General features: G+C 45.7%; 1 long non-coding RNA gene across 2 annotated transcripts; it reads right to left on the bottom strand.

The window, feature by feature from the left end:
• Nucleotides 1-284: 284 nt before the first annotated feature.
• Nucleotides 285-7,421, bottom strand: LOC122453138. Of its 2 annotated transcripts, XR_006272956.1 has the most exons (4): nt 6,699-7,421; nt 5,049-5,190; nt 3,894-4,084; nt 285-402 (listed from the first exon to the last, which is right to left on the bottom strand). It is a non-coding gene; the product is annotated as an uncharacterized LOC122453138 (long non-coding RNA). The 2 variants fall into 2 exon arrangements; XR_006272955.1 differs by lacking the exon at nt 285-402 and having other exon boundaries at nt 3,613-4,084.
• Nucleotides 7,422-12,746: the final 5,325 nt, after the last annotated feature.

Genomic DNA, 12,746 nt, shown 5'->3' with positions numbered 1-12,746 from the left:
TTCACCACCATAAAAAAAATAAGGGGGAGCTGAGGTAGGAGGAGACGAGAAAACAAAACGGGGCGGGGAAAAGGCGGGGCTGCCCGACATCAGCCAGCCTCCATCTCCTCCTGCCTGCTTCCCACAACCTTACCTGGATATTCTGCCTGGCACAGATTTGTTTTTTAATTAATTTATTTATTTACTTATGCCTGCCCTGGGTCTTCGCTGTTGCACGCGGGCTTTCTCTGGTTGCAGAGAGCGGGGGCTACTCTGTCGAGGTGCACGGGCTTCTCACTCCAGAGGTTTCTCTTGTTGTGGCTCACAAGCTCTAGAGCGCAGGTTCCCTGGTTTTGGCCCCGGGGGTTAGTTGCTCAGCTGGCATGTGGGATCATCCCCAGTCAGGAATGGAACTTCAGCCCCCTGCATTGCAAGGCAGATTCTTAACCACTAGACACCAGAGAAGCCCTGACACAGATTTTAGCAATCAGCTCTCCGTGCTCTCAAGGCCCGGCCCCCTGGCTTTGAGGCTAATGCTTCCCTGAGGTCCCTGCCGACCAAAGAACTCCATGTGCCCCCAGGACTGCCCTAAGCCCATTTCAGCATCCTGGATAATGAGCGTGTGATCCAAACAACACCTTTGCTGCTGCCAGGGCAGTGGGGGAACGTTGAGAAGCTCTTTTCTAGAGGAGACTGCCAAAGAGAAGGGCAAGGTATGAAGAGGAAACTGTGGCAAGGCTTGACTACCACTTCCCAAGTTAAAAAGCAAGCGGGACATTCTGGGTGCTGCTGCCCTCTACAGGCCAAACGGTAGACTGAAGGCGGCCCCACCAGTGTCCTGAAGATGGGGTCCACCTAACCCGGAAGCCTGGGGGTAACAGAAACAGGTAGGCGGGGCCCCAGGGCCCAGCTGCAGCTGTGAGATGGTTGGAACTAGCAGAGGTCCCGCTGCCTCAAGCAAGCCTGACGGCCTATGGGCTTTCTCACCTAAAGCCAAGCCGAACTGGTGCCCCGCAGGGGGATTTTTCAACGTATGCAAATAGTTTGGGTTTGTCCTGTGACTCTGGAGCACCGCCTGGCATTTAATGGTCAAAGCCCAGCAATGCTAAGTGGCCTGCAAATTGAGGGGAAGTCCTGAACAGAAAATCTTTCACAATCCAAATGCTACACGCTCTACCCCTGAAAAACACTCCCTTGCCCTTGCTGGGTCCACCTCCATCCGCTCTCCCAGATCACTGTTTCTCAAACACAGGGACTCGAGGGCTCCTACCTATATATTCAGTGAACTCTATAGAATCCAGTTTAGGAAACACTACTTCGAAAGTTAAATGTTACCAGATGTGGAAATTGTTTGACCCTGTGATTGTAAGTACAAATGCAAATACAGGCACTAAGATGGCATGCTGTTGTTGGTTTTGAGATGGTCATTGATGACCCAGAATAGGTGTTTATTGCGCTTTTCATTTTGAGTGAAATCACAGTTGTTACAATGTTAATAATGAATGTTCACATACTCAAGAATATGCCTGTGGACCTCCTTGGTGTAAATCAAGGATACAGATGATTTAATCTTCGCCCACCAAGGTGTTCTGGTTTCCCCAATTCAAGGGCAGCTCCATAAGACTTGAGGGGCAGCACCTGGGAATCTAAAGGCATGTTCTCAGAACTGGTGATGAGACCCAGCAAACTGTGCTCTAGCAAGTTCTTCAGGTGATCCTGATGCTCACTGAGATCTGAGAACCACTGAGCTATAAAGCAGACTCAATCCTTTGAAATGTCAGTGTCTTATTTACCTGAAGGACATGCATATCATGGTAGGCAATGGTTGAGAACACAGAAGTGCAATCTGTGTGCAGAAAAACCAGGCCCATAAGACTCAGAAACCCATGTTCTTTTTTCTAAATTCCACTGTCTCTATCAGCACTGTCTAAAAGAACTTTCCATGATGATGAAAATGTCCTTTATCAATAGCTACTAGCAACAACATGTGGCTCATGAGCGTTTGAAATGTGGATGGTGCAGCTGAGAAGTAAATCTTTGATTTCTTCAATTTTAATGTCAATAGCCTCGTATGATTAGTAACTCGTCTGTTGCACAGGAGAGGATCCATCATACAGTTTGGTGTGAAAATGCCATCGTGGAAAGCTTCACCCAAAATAATCCTCAGGGGGAAAAGCATACACACAAGAGCATTGGTACAACTAGCAATTAATCATATAACTCATTAATCTTAATGGAAATGGTGACAGATCCTTCTTAACGGTGTCTGCATTAAGGAAATACAATTAATCCGCAGATTCAGTGACTCAGATTTAAAGAGGTCTGCCTTCTCTAAATGTTGGCAACCAGCAGAAGCCAGGCACGGCAGCTCTGAGTCCACCAGCGAATGGATTGAATGAGGACAGTGAAGGCAGATGGAGCCATTTCAACAGTTAATCTTTTCTTCTCGACAGACTTTAGAGACTCCCCGTTTTGCATCTCAACTGTTCTTCTAAGTATTGAGAGGACCTAGTCAAGTGGTTACTCCATGGAGTCTGACCATAGCAGTGAATTTAGCGGGAATAACACCCATCTAGCCATCACTCAGTGCTGGGCAAAGTGGTCTTCCAAGATGTCAGGCTAGAGTAGCAAGCAGAGAAAAGGCATGTCACCTGGTTAGCAGCATTGACATCTGACACTTGGCCATCCAGTGCCCACTGAGATGGGAATCCCAGCCCATGGGGATTTTAATAACTTTTAGAACAGGTGAAAGACCCTCAATTAATGGACCAGTTGAATAAGACTGTCTCCTCTTGCCAGCAAACAGGACCCACTCTGCACTTGTACTCCAAACCTCATTATTTGCCTTTTGAATTGAATGGACCTTTTTGAATGCAGTAAACAAATCAGCTATAATTACAGTGAAGACAAGCCATAGCAGTATTTTCTGCAAATAGGGCCTCAAACTAGGTTTGTTAAAACCCTGAGCCTGCAGGGAGATGGTGGAGAAGCAGATCATGAAAACAGGGAGTGAAGGGACTGAGACAACCCAGGAGTGACCAAGAAGATTGGAAGAAATTCTGAAAATTGGATATTTGGACCTATGCAGGGTGAAGCAATAAGAAAGGATGAATAAACAGCAGATGGGGAAAGAAATAAAAAGGGCTGTGCAAAACAAGAACAGAGTTTTCTTTCTCAAACAACATTGGTCACAAATCCAGACCATGGTCTCTGCCTGATGCCTTTGCATGCGCTGAGCCAACTCTAATGACAGAGCCTGTCTTGGTGACATCTGCCAAAGTCCAGCACACTTCAAATACCAGTCAGTGTGAAATCCTGGCGACTTTCTAAGCCAGTGCCTCTCAAACTCTCAAGCACATACATTACCTGTGCCTGCATGCATGCTAAGTCACTTTGGGCATGTCCAACTCTTTGCGACCCTGTGGACTGTAGCCCACCAGGTTCCTCTGTCCATGGGGTTCTCCAGGCAAGAATACTGGAGTGGGTTGCCAGGCCCTCCTCCAGGGGATCTTCCTGACCCAGAAATGGAACCTGTATTGGCAGGCAGATTCTTTACTGCTGAGCCACCAGGGAAGCCCATACTTTGAGTAACAAATCTTTATTCTCTTGTCAGTCACAAGTGAGCTTGTTTGGTTGAGAATCACACCAGGAAAGTCAAGGACATCCGTTTGAGCCCTATGAGTGGGATCACTGTGTTCTGTGGCTGCAAACTGAACCCGCAGCTCCAACTGGTTGTCTTGAGTCTTTGTCACACACACACACACACAATGGACCAGAGGAGATTCAGTGGGGAGGAATACCTATCAGCAGATAACACCCGGGCTGCTGGGGGGAACCCAGCCCTGAGCCACACTGTCGCATAGCTCTGACTCTGTGCTCTCCCCACTCCCACCTGCCCCGCAAGGTCTTGTTACCCTCATTCCCTGGATGCCGACTTCAGAATTGTCTTTCAGATGAAATCACTCCGAAGCAGGATTGCAAACTAGTCCCCTCTCTCCCACTGACTGGCTGATCTGAAGCGGCTGCCTGTGGAGCTAATTTGAGGAAGATGCTGAAACCAGGTTTTGGCTCTGCTGGAAGATCTGTCCTCCTGGGTGAGTGCTGTCTATAGTAGGGGAGACGGGGGAAGGGGCAGATGCTAAGCAGGTGTGAAGCTCTCACAGGGAGGCCTGTTAGGTCTCCGCTCTGAACACAGGACAGAGGGAGGCTGGGAGCGGTGACGGGGAAACCACAGCTTCTCAGCGTAGTCACCCCACCCCCGCACTGCTGTGTCCTGCTCCTGGGCTGGGGAACAGGCCCGAGGTCATCTGACTCCTGCTTTGTCAGAAAGGAGTGCTGAGTTAGCTTATTTAGATGAGCAGCACACCAGGAAAGAAAGTCAGGACATTATTTTGTCTGTTTTTGCCCCACTAGACTGGCTGCTTCACAAGAGACCCTGCACCCAAAGGACTCTCAGTAGGCTGAGCATGGCAGATTCCGAATTTTTTAAGAAAACTAAAGAATGGGAAGACCTGGGGTTTTGTCCCATCTCTGCCACTTTTAGAGAAGATCCTTGACTTCAGTTTCTTTATCCCTAAAATGGAGTTTAACTAGGTGGCCCCAAATTCCCTTTGTAGATATACAACCTCTGAGTCCAATCTCAGGAAATTCAAACAATAGCACTGGTGCGCATTCACAAATTATAGCTGTACTTGCTCCCCTTTGGGGCAAACTGGGTTTTTTGAAGGGCATTTTGGTCCCTGGTTAGTGAGTTACTGCTGTTCATATTTCAGGTTCTCTGGAAAGTTTAATCCATGTCAGAAAACTAGGCTGGCAGACACTTAGTACTTTCTGCATGACCATGAAAGATGAAGTGTGAAGGTCCTAATTCTTTTTTTTTTTTTTTAACATTTCTGGGAGGAAAACTGCGCTAGGGTGAAGGCAGTGATGCTTAAAGAGCAATCCTGACCACCTGTGTGCAAATTCTTGTGGAAGGGTAGGGTAAAGAACACCATTTTAAACAGAATTATGCCCCACCCCACCCCCATCCACGTGATTCTCACGCACCCAGACGTCTGAGACCCACTCACCTCGGGGTTTCTCTTGTCAGTGATTCACATGGTGGGAAGGGGCGGGGAAACGTGCTTCACACACAGCAAATGCTGGAAATTGATTTAATTAGATGCATCTGGTGTTGCCATTGAGGTTTCATACTTTGATGGGTGTTTCTTGCTGATGGAATAAAAAAAAAGTCCTCACTTAAGAGATCCTATTTTATGGCTATGGCTTTAGCTATGGCTTCATTTTCATTGGTTTCACACCAGGCATTTTAACAAAATGATTTTCTGCTTCTGGTTGAAGAAATAGATGTGTGTGTGTGCAGCTATACAATGTGTTTCAACCAAACCCAGGCACAGTTTGAATGTTGATATATTTTAAAGGCAGGGCATGCTGTCATAAAATCAAGCATGCGATATGACCAGCAGCTTGGTAGTCGTGAGGTTCATGGATCACTCCAACTGCCTTTAGACATGAAAAAGCAGAAATGTCACAAGAAGCAGTACTGCACCAGGTTTTGACTTGTTGAAGTGTTTTACCTGGAGTGACTGGATTTCCATGATGTAGAACATAAAATTGTTACTTAGAGGAAGGAAAAGAGACGAAGAGAAGGACACAGTGTCTTAATTGCACTTATCACAGTTTCCTGTCTCTCAGACCAGACTATGAGCTGTGAAAGGCAGTGAGACAGATTGTTTGCAAAATTCGCCACCATCATTCCCCTGCTTGTTGCCAAGTCTCTTGGCCATGACCATCAGGAGGTATTCCCTTTTTCCCCAGAATCTGGCCTGGATTTGTAACTTGATTTATTCTGATTTGACCAATAGAATGACTATTTATGTCAGTTCCACGCCTAATCCTTGAGACCCGACAGCCTTCCCCTCATTCTCTTGGAATCTTCCTAGATGCTACGTAAGTCCAGGCCACACTGCCAGAGGCTGAGGGGTATGGAGCCAGAGATGAGCCGTCCTAGCGTAGGCCCCCAGGCCAGCCAGCCTTGACTGACCCCAGAGCTGACCACAGACCCTGAGTAGACTCAGCCAAGGCCAGAAGAACTGGTCAGCTGAATCCCACCCAAATTGTTGACCCAGAGTCTTGTAAACTAAATACACAGTTTATGTCTTAATCCACTATGTTTTGGGAATGTTTGTTATATAGCCAAAGCTAACTGATACATGGGAAGGTTGTATATGTGTTTCATTTCACTTTATCTCCACCCAGGATGGTGCTTGGCACTCAAATGATGAATACATGAATGAAGAAATGCAGAGATTAATTAGCCTTTAAATGCTTGGATGCTCCATGTTCTGTGGAATAAAACATTCTTCTTTGAGCTATAAAAATAAGAACATTGCAGAACACTGCCTTTTTGACAGCAGCAATATCTGTTATTAAATAACAGACTGGGAACTGGATACCTCCTGCTCTGAAGTCTGAGGCACATGCTTTAAATTCTCTAAAGAACCCAACCATTAAGTAATTACTTTTTGAAACTGCCTTCTCTGGAAATCCACTTCTTTAACCTATCCGCAGAGCAGCCCTGCGAGGCAGACTGTCCCCACATCCCAGAAATGAGCTCCCTGTGGTGTGTTCCCTTCTGCAGAATTACTGGCTACATCTATCTACTTGGGAACATAATCAGAGGCTGTGAGAAATGGAGTGAGGTGTCTGAGCGTGCTTACCTACCACCTCCAGATTCTGAGAGTCACCAACCTGCTGTTCATAGAAGAGTTAAGTCCATACAGACTTGGTCAGAATTCAAGGCTCCAACCAGGCAGGTGGCATGTGGGTATCAAGAGCCATGAAAAAAAAAAAAAGAAAAAAACCAAAAAGAATATCAAAGGATGAAAAAATAAGATCTTAAGCAATAGCTTCACTGCACATTTGTTTCTGTACTTGATATTCATGAACTGTTAAAGTCGCCAAGAACAAAGTTGGAATTTATGTAATCCTAACTGTTCAATATAGGGCTCTGCTATTATTGCTGTGTAATTGCTTGACTTCTTTTACCACCTATTTGTATTTCCAGTATTCATGAAATTTTCATTTATATCTTAGGCCTTCATTTGGATGGAATCTATCGTTTGTAGGTTAACGCTGGTTATTAGGTTTCTTGTATCACTGGCCTCTAACAAAGTAGTACATGTCTCCCAGAAAAATCATGAAGGAAGACACAGAAAAGATAACTGATCTGGATCCTCTTGGAAGAACTTAATAATGCACAGCTCGGGACCTCTTGAGCTTGCTTAGGAAGGAAGAGTGTGGAGAAGTCCAATATATGCATATGTGCACAGGGGACCATGCTTCTTAAAGTAGCTTCTAGTCACAGAAAAGTCTGGAGGAACAGTGGGTAACTGAAGCATTCATACTCAGTCATGTCCGACTCTTTGTGACCTCTTGGACTATAGCCCGCCAGGCTCCTCTGTCCATGGGATTTCCCAGGCGAGAATACTGGAGTGGGTTGCCATTTGCTTCTCCAGGGGATCTTCCCAACCCAGGGTTCAAACCCTCATCTCCTGCACTGGCAGGAGGATTCTTTACCGCTGAACCATCAGGGAAGCCCCAGGTAACTGAAGACCCATCTTGAAAAGTGCAGGTGCTTTGGGAACAGACCAAGGTTCGGCTCTGCTCTTCAACACAGAAATTCCTCTTGGAGGAACCTAGTCTCCAAGTACACAAATGATATTCATGGAGAGTCACTGCAGCGGCATTTTTAACAATAAAAACCAGAAAACCTAAGTGTCCAACAGTAGGATATGTAGTTGAATAAACGGCACATTTATTCAGTGGATTACTATGTAAACCTTAAAAGGAATGGAGCATTTCTAGTTGTGCTGCTGTGGAAAGAACTTAGTTGCATTATTAAGAGGAAAGAATAAAGTGCAGGAAAATTGTGCGTGCTCCCATCCATGCATATGCAGGGAAAATTGTGTCAAGATAAACAAGGAAGTCTCGATCACACTTACATGTAGAGAGTAGGACTAGATTAGAACGTTTTTTCCTAGCCTAGGACTAAGAATGAGAATTTCTCTTCCTCATTTCCCCTTTTGTTTACTGTTCCAATTGTTCTCATGTGTGTATGCTATCTTTGTAATTGAAAAATAAAATCCTACTTCTGTTACCTAACAACTTGCAGTCGACTGCAGGGTGGACGTGACCCTCCACCCCAACCCCTCCCCGTATTCCTGCCCCTTTGCAATATGTTGGGAAGCTGCTCCCAACAGTAAGCAGGGTTTCTCTCACCATCCCTTGAATCTAGGCAGCCTTCATGCCCTGCTTTGGCCAATTGAGATTATGACAGAAATGACAGTACTAGTTCCAAGCAGAGGTATCAAGAGGCCTTGCATCCATCCAGCCTTCCAAGAGGAATCCTTCCAAGCTGCCAGGGCAGCTCAGCTCAGCTGTCCTACTGGAGGATGGAAGAGGTCATGCGATGGGTTGTGCCCTACTCCCAACACCCCAGCTGATGGCCAGTCTCTAGGACTGTGAGTTAACAAATGGTTATTCTTAGCCACTGATTTGGGGGATGGTTTGTAACAAAGTAAAAGCTAACTGGTGTGCCCACCATGTGACCTTGGGAAGAATATGTTTCCTCTTCTGTGAAATGGGAAGACCTACACAAACTATGTAAGATTTTTGCAAAAGTTTTGGTGTGATTAGGTATAGAGCATGCCTATGGACTGTAGCCCTCCAGGCTCCTCTGTCCATGGGATTCTCCAGGCAAGAATACTACAGTGGGTTGCCATACCCTCCTCCAGGGGATCTTCCCGACCCAGGGATCGAACCTGCATCTCCTGCATTGCAGGTGGAGTCTTTACCACTGAGCCACCTGGGAAGCCCTTAATAAACGCAGCTACTGAGTACTTATAAACAAGTACTATCTCACTGGCTCTGAAATGTAGCTGCATGTTGGAATTAGCTAGAGAGATGTTTTTAATATTTTTTTAATATTTTTCAATTACTACCCCAGAACATTTCCTGAGGGCAGGTGTCATTTTTTAACATTTATTTTTATTTATTTGGCTGCCCCAAGTCTTAGTTGCAGCAAACAGGATCTTCAGTCTTCACTGAGGCATGTAAGGTCTTTTAGTTGCGGCATGTGGGATCTAGTTCCTTGACCAGGGACGGAATCCAGCTCCCTGGTACTGGGAATGTGGAGTCTTAGCCCCTGGACTACCAGGGAAGTCCCAAGAGACTTTTAAAATGTTGATGGATAGCTCCCAAAACCAGAAGTTTTGATTGAACATATCCAGGTGCTGCTCAGCACAGGAATTTTTGAAACTCTTCCAGTGATTCTAATGCACAGCCAAGTCTGAAACCCATGGTCCTATCTCATCATCCTCAGGAGACAGTCTATGTCATTATCCCCGTGGTGCAAAACTGTTGTGCAAATTTCCCTGTTAGAACAGTGTCGTGATCTGCTGCTCATTTGTAAAAGAAAGAAGTCTAGGTGGAGTTTACCAGCTGTGAGCTTTGCTCGGCATCTTGGAATGGAGACTCATGTGGGTTTAACACAGACCATGAAGGCTGGGCTGTTCTGTCTTCCCAGGGTAGAAGCACAAGGGTACGGTGAGCAAAAGAATAGAAAAAGAGGAAGACTAGGTGATTCAGCTGAGGAAGGAGAACAGAGGGAATGCTGGGGATTTCCCTGGTGGTCCAGAGGTTAAGACTCTGAGCTTCCAGCGCAGAGGGCATGGGTTTGATCCCCTGGTCAGGGAACTAGATTCCACATGCTGCAACTAAAGATCCCACATGCCGCAAGTGAGACCTGGCACAGCCAAATAAATATTTAAAAACAAAGCTGAATGCTGACAAACACGTCCCATCTCCTGCCGCCCTTTTAATAATTCTTTTTGTTCTCCAGAACAAAATACATTCTACATACAGACAGATGCATCTGTTAGCAGCTGCAGTAGTTGGTTTCCAAGGCAAGGGGGAAAGTATGAAAGAGACTTTTTAGGGATTTTTTTTTTCTCTCAAATTTGTTGAGCTAATGTCATAAGAATATATGTTACTAAAATTTTACTCAAGCAGCAGCTGGGTCTCTCTGAGATGGGGACAGCATTAAACAGCACACGCAGTCACCACAACAGACATGGCCTCTGTCGACTAAAAAGACGCACAACATGAGTTGCTAGTCAGGTTTTAGTTGGGGCAAAATGAGGACTGCAACCCGGGAGACAGCACCTCAGATAGCTCTGAGAGACTGCTCCAAAGAGGTAGTGGGGGAAGGTTAATATATAAGATTTTGGTGAAGGGGGAGTTCAGTGCAGTCAAGCGCTTACTTTACAAAAGGTTTTCTGCTAGTCACGAGGAGCTGATGTCATCATGAAGGGATTTGGTGATTTTCTAGATGTGAGGAGATGCTAGGCTTGGGATCACGAAATCAGTTCCTAAGAATATCTAACTACCTGAAGATCTGTTCCACCAGTTTCCCTGGAGCACAGAGTGCCTCAGTCACCCCCCGAACTCCCTCAGGGGGTGCTGAAGGTGGGCGGTTGACACGGTTCAGTCTCCACAGAGGCAGGTGGCAAGTGCCCTTGTTGTTGCTCAGTCACCGGCAAATGCTCTCGGCAAGTGACAATTTGTAGTTGACCCCTCCAAGGGGACAACTCGGAGGTCGTCCACCAAGGAATCGGGGGTTGAGGACAGGGGAGCTTCTTCAGTTCCAGAGTTGCCTGAGATGTAACTCAATCCAATCATTTTTCTTAGATTCCTTCTGCATTCATAGGCCTCCCTTGGTTCTAAGTAACAGAGCCCAGCTTGAGGTAGAGTCAGCAAAAACTTATTGAAATGACACAGCAGGGTCTCACCTCACAGGACCTGGGAGGTAGTAATGGAGGTGGTGGTTTGCCACTGTGAGTTGCCAGCTCCTGCTCCAGAATCGCCTTGAGAACTTAAAATGCCAATTGTCCTGACCCACTGAGTCAGAATCTCCAGGACTGGGGACAAAACATCACTGTTTTCTCTTAAAAGCCTCCTCAGATGTTTCTAATATGCAACACGGTTGAGAACTATGGGCCTAGAATAAGAAGAAAAAAGGAAAGCTGAAATGTATTAAATGTGCTGTGCTAAGCCTAATTATGTGTGTGTGTGAGCGTTCAGTCATGTGCAACTCTTTGTCACACCGTGGACTGTAGCCTGCCAGGCTCTCTGTCCATGGGATTTCGCAGGCAAGAATACTGGAGTGGGTTGCCATTTCCTTCTCCAGGGGGGTCTTCCTGAAACAGGGATCGAACCTGGGTCTCTTATCTCCTGCATTGGCAGGCAGATTCTTTACCACTAGCAACTCATTTACATTTCACAACCTGGTGAAGTGGGTTCAATTTTCTCCACTTCACGGGTGTGAAAACTGAAGTACATGGAGGCTTAAGTAGTCCAAGAAGGCTTCATGAAACCCAAAGTGGGTCTTGAAGGCTGCAGGTCCTGGAGAATAGCTGGGGAGGCATTGAGGGGTCATAGGAACAGGGCAACAGATCAGGAAGGAGCAGGGACCAGTGGGAGGTAATATTTGGTAGCAGACAGCCAGGTGATAAAGAGACCTGGGGGTACTTCCCTGGTGGTCCAGTGGTTAAAAATCCACCTCCCAATGCAGGGGATGCGGGCTTGAATCCTGGTCCAGGAACTAAGATCCCACATGCCACCACGAAGACCCAGCACAACTAAAAAAAAAACTGTAAATAAAATAAAAACTGTTTAAGTAGAAAACTTTGGGACATTCAAGTCATCCAGAGTGATGACTTCCTCACTGTGGAGGGGACAGCCTCCATACGAGTCTCTGTGTGGCAACCATGTGCCACCTGAGCATGAGGAGTGAGGTACTATTTTTAACCAACACTCAATGGAAGAATTCGGGTTGGTAGAACACCATCTCTAAGATCAGAATTTGGCTCATGGCAAAGCTGATACTCCTGCTTATAAAGAATGATTCCAGGAGACTTAAGGTCAGCGAGGGCTGAAAAAAAAAAAAGAAAGCTTTATTATGGACCATATACAGAGAGCATCTCTCAACCTTCTCATGGCTTTAAAATGTCCAGTAGCTCTGTCCACTGAAAAGGGCTAACAGTGATGACCAAACCACTAGCAGTGATCATTCCAAGAACCTAGATTAGGCTTTGAAATACGTTTCACTAAAATAAAAACAGGTAAACAGGGTTTCTTTGAGTAATGGCTGAGTGGGAGTCTGGGTAGGAAACAGACAAAAGGACAATACACTGTCCTACTGGTAACAAGGAAACAGCCAATTACTAGGATCCTATCAGGAAAATTCAAGAATCAGCTTGAGGCTCTCACTGGCCCAAGATGGAACAAATTGAGTGTAAGTGATAACAACTGTGCTGGCTTTGAAGCCCATCAAATACGTTTGAATCCATGAGTTCAGAATTACATATATCCAGTCCTTTCTGAAGTATGGTAAGGAACCAAGTTTTTAATCTTGAAAAGCAGTAAAGAGAAAGAATCAAAGATTGATCCTGCCTTCCCTATATGGTCTTTACCACTGGGTAACCAATAGCATATGAGGGAATTGTCCCTTTATGAAGTACTCCAGCTATTAAATGAAAAAGAAGTGATAGGATATCACCATTTTGCAAACCTCAGTGAATTTTCATCCACCCACTTACAGGTCACTACTCCCTTATCCCCAGAATACCAGTGTTGTCCTCACCAAGGGTAGAGGTGCTTTCCTTTCAGGGTTATGACTCACCAGCATCACTCTTCTTTCATTGAAG

The sequence above is a fragment of the Cervus canadensis genome, chromosome 14 (genome assembly GCF_019320065.1).
Source record: "Cervus canadensis isolate Bull #8, Minnesota chromosome 14, ASM1932006v1, whole genome shotgun sequence".
NCBI classification, from domain to species: Eukaryota; Metazoa; Chordata; class Mammalia; order Artiodactyla; family Cervidae; genus Cervus; species Cervus canadensis.
Note: the sequence above shows the minus strand (reverse complement) of the source record. Positions and strands in the feature narration are given on the sequence as shown.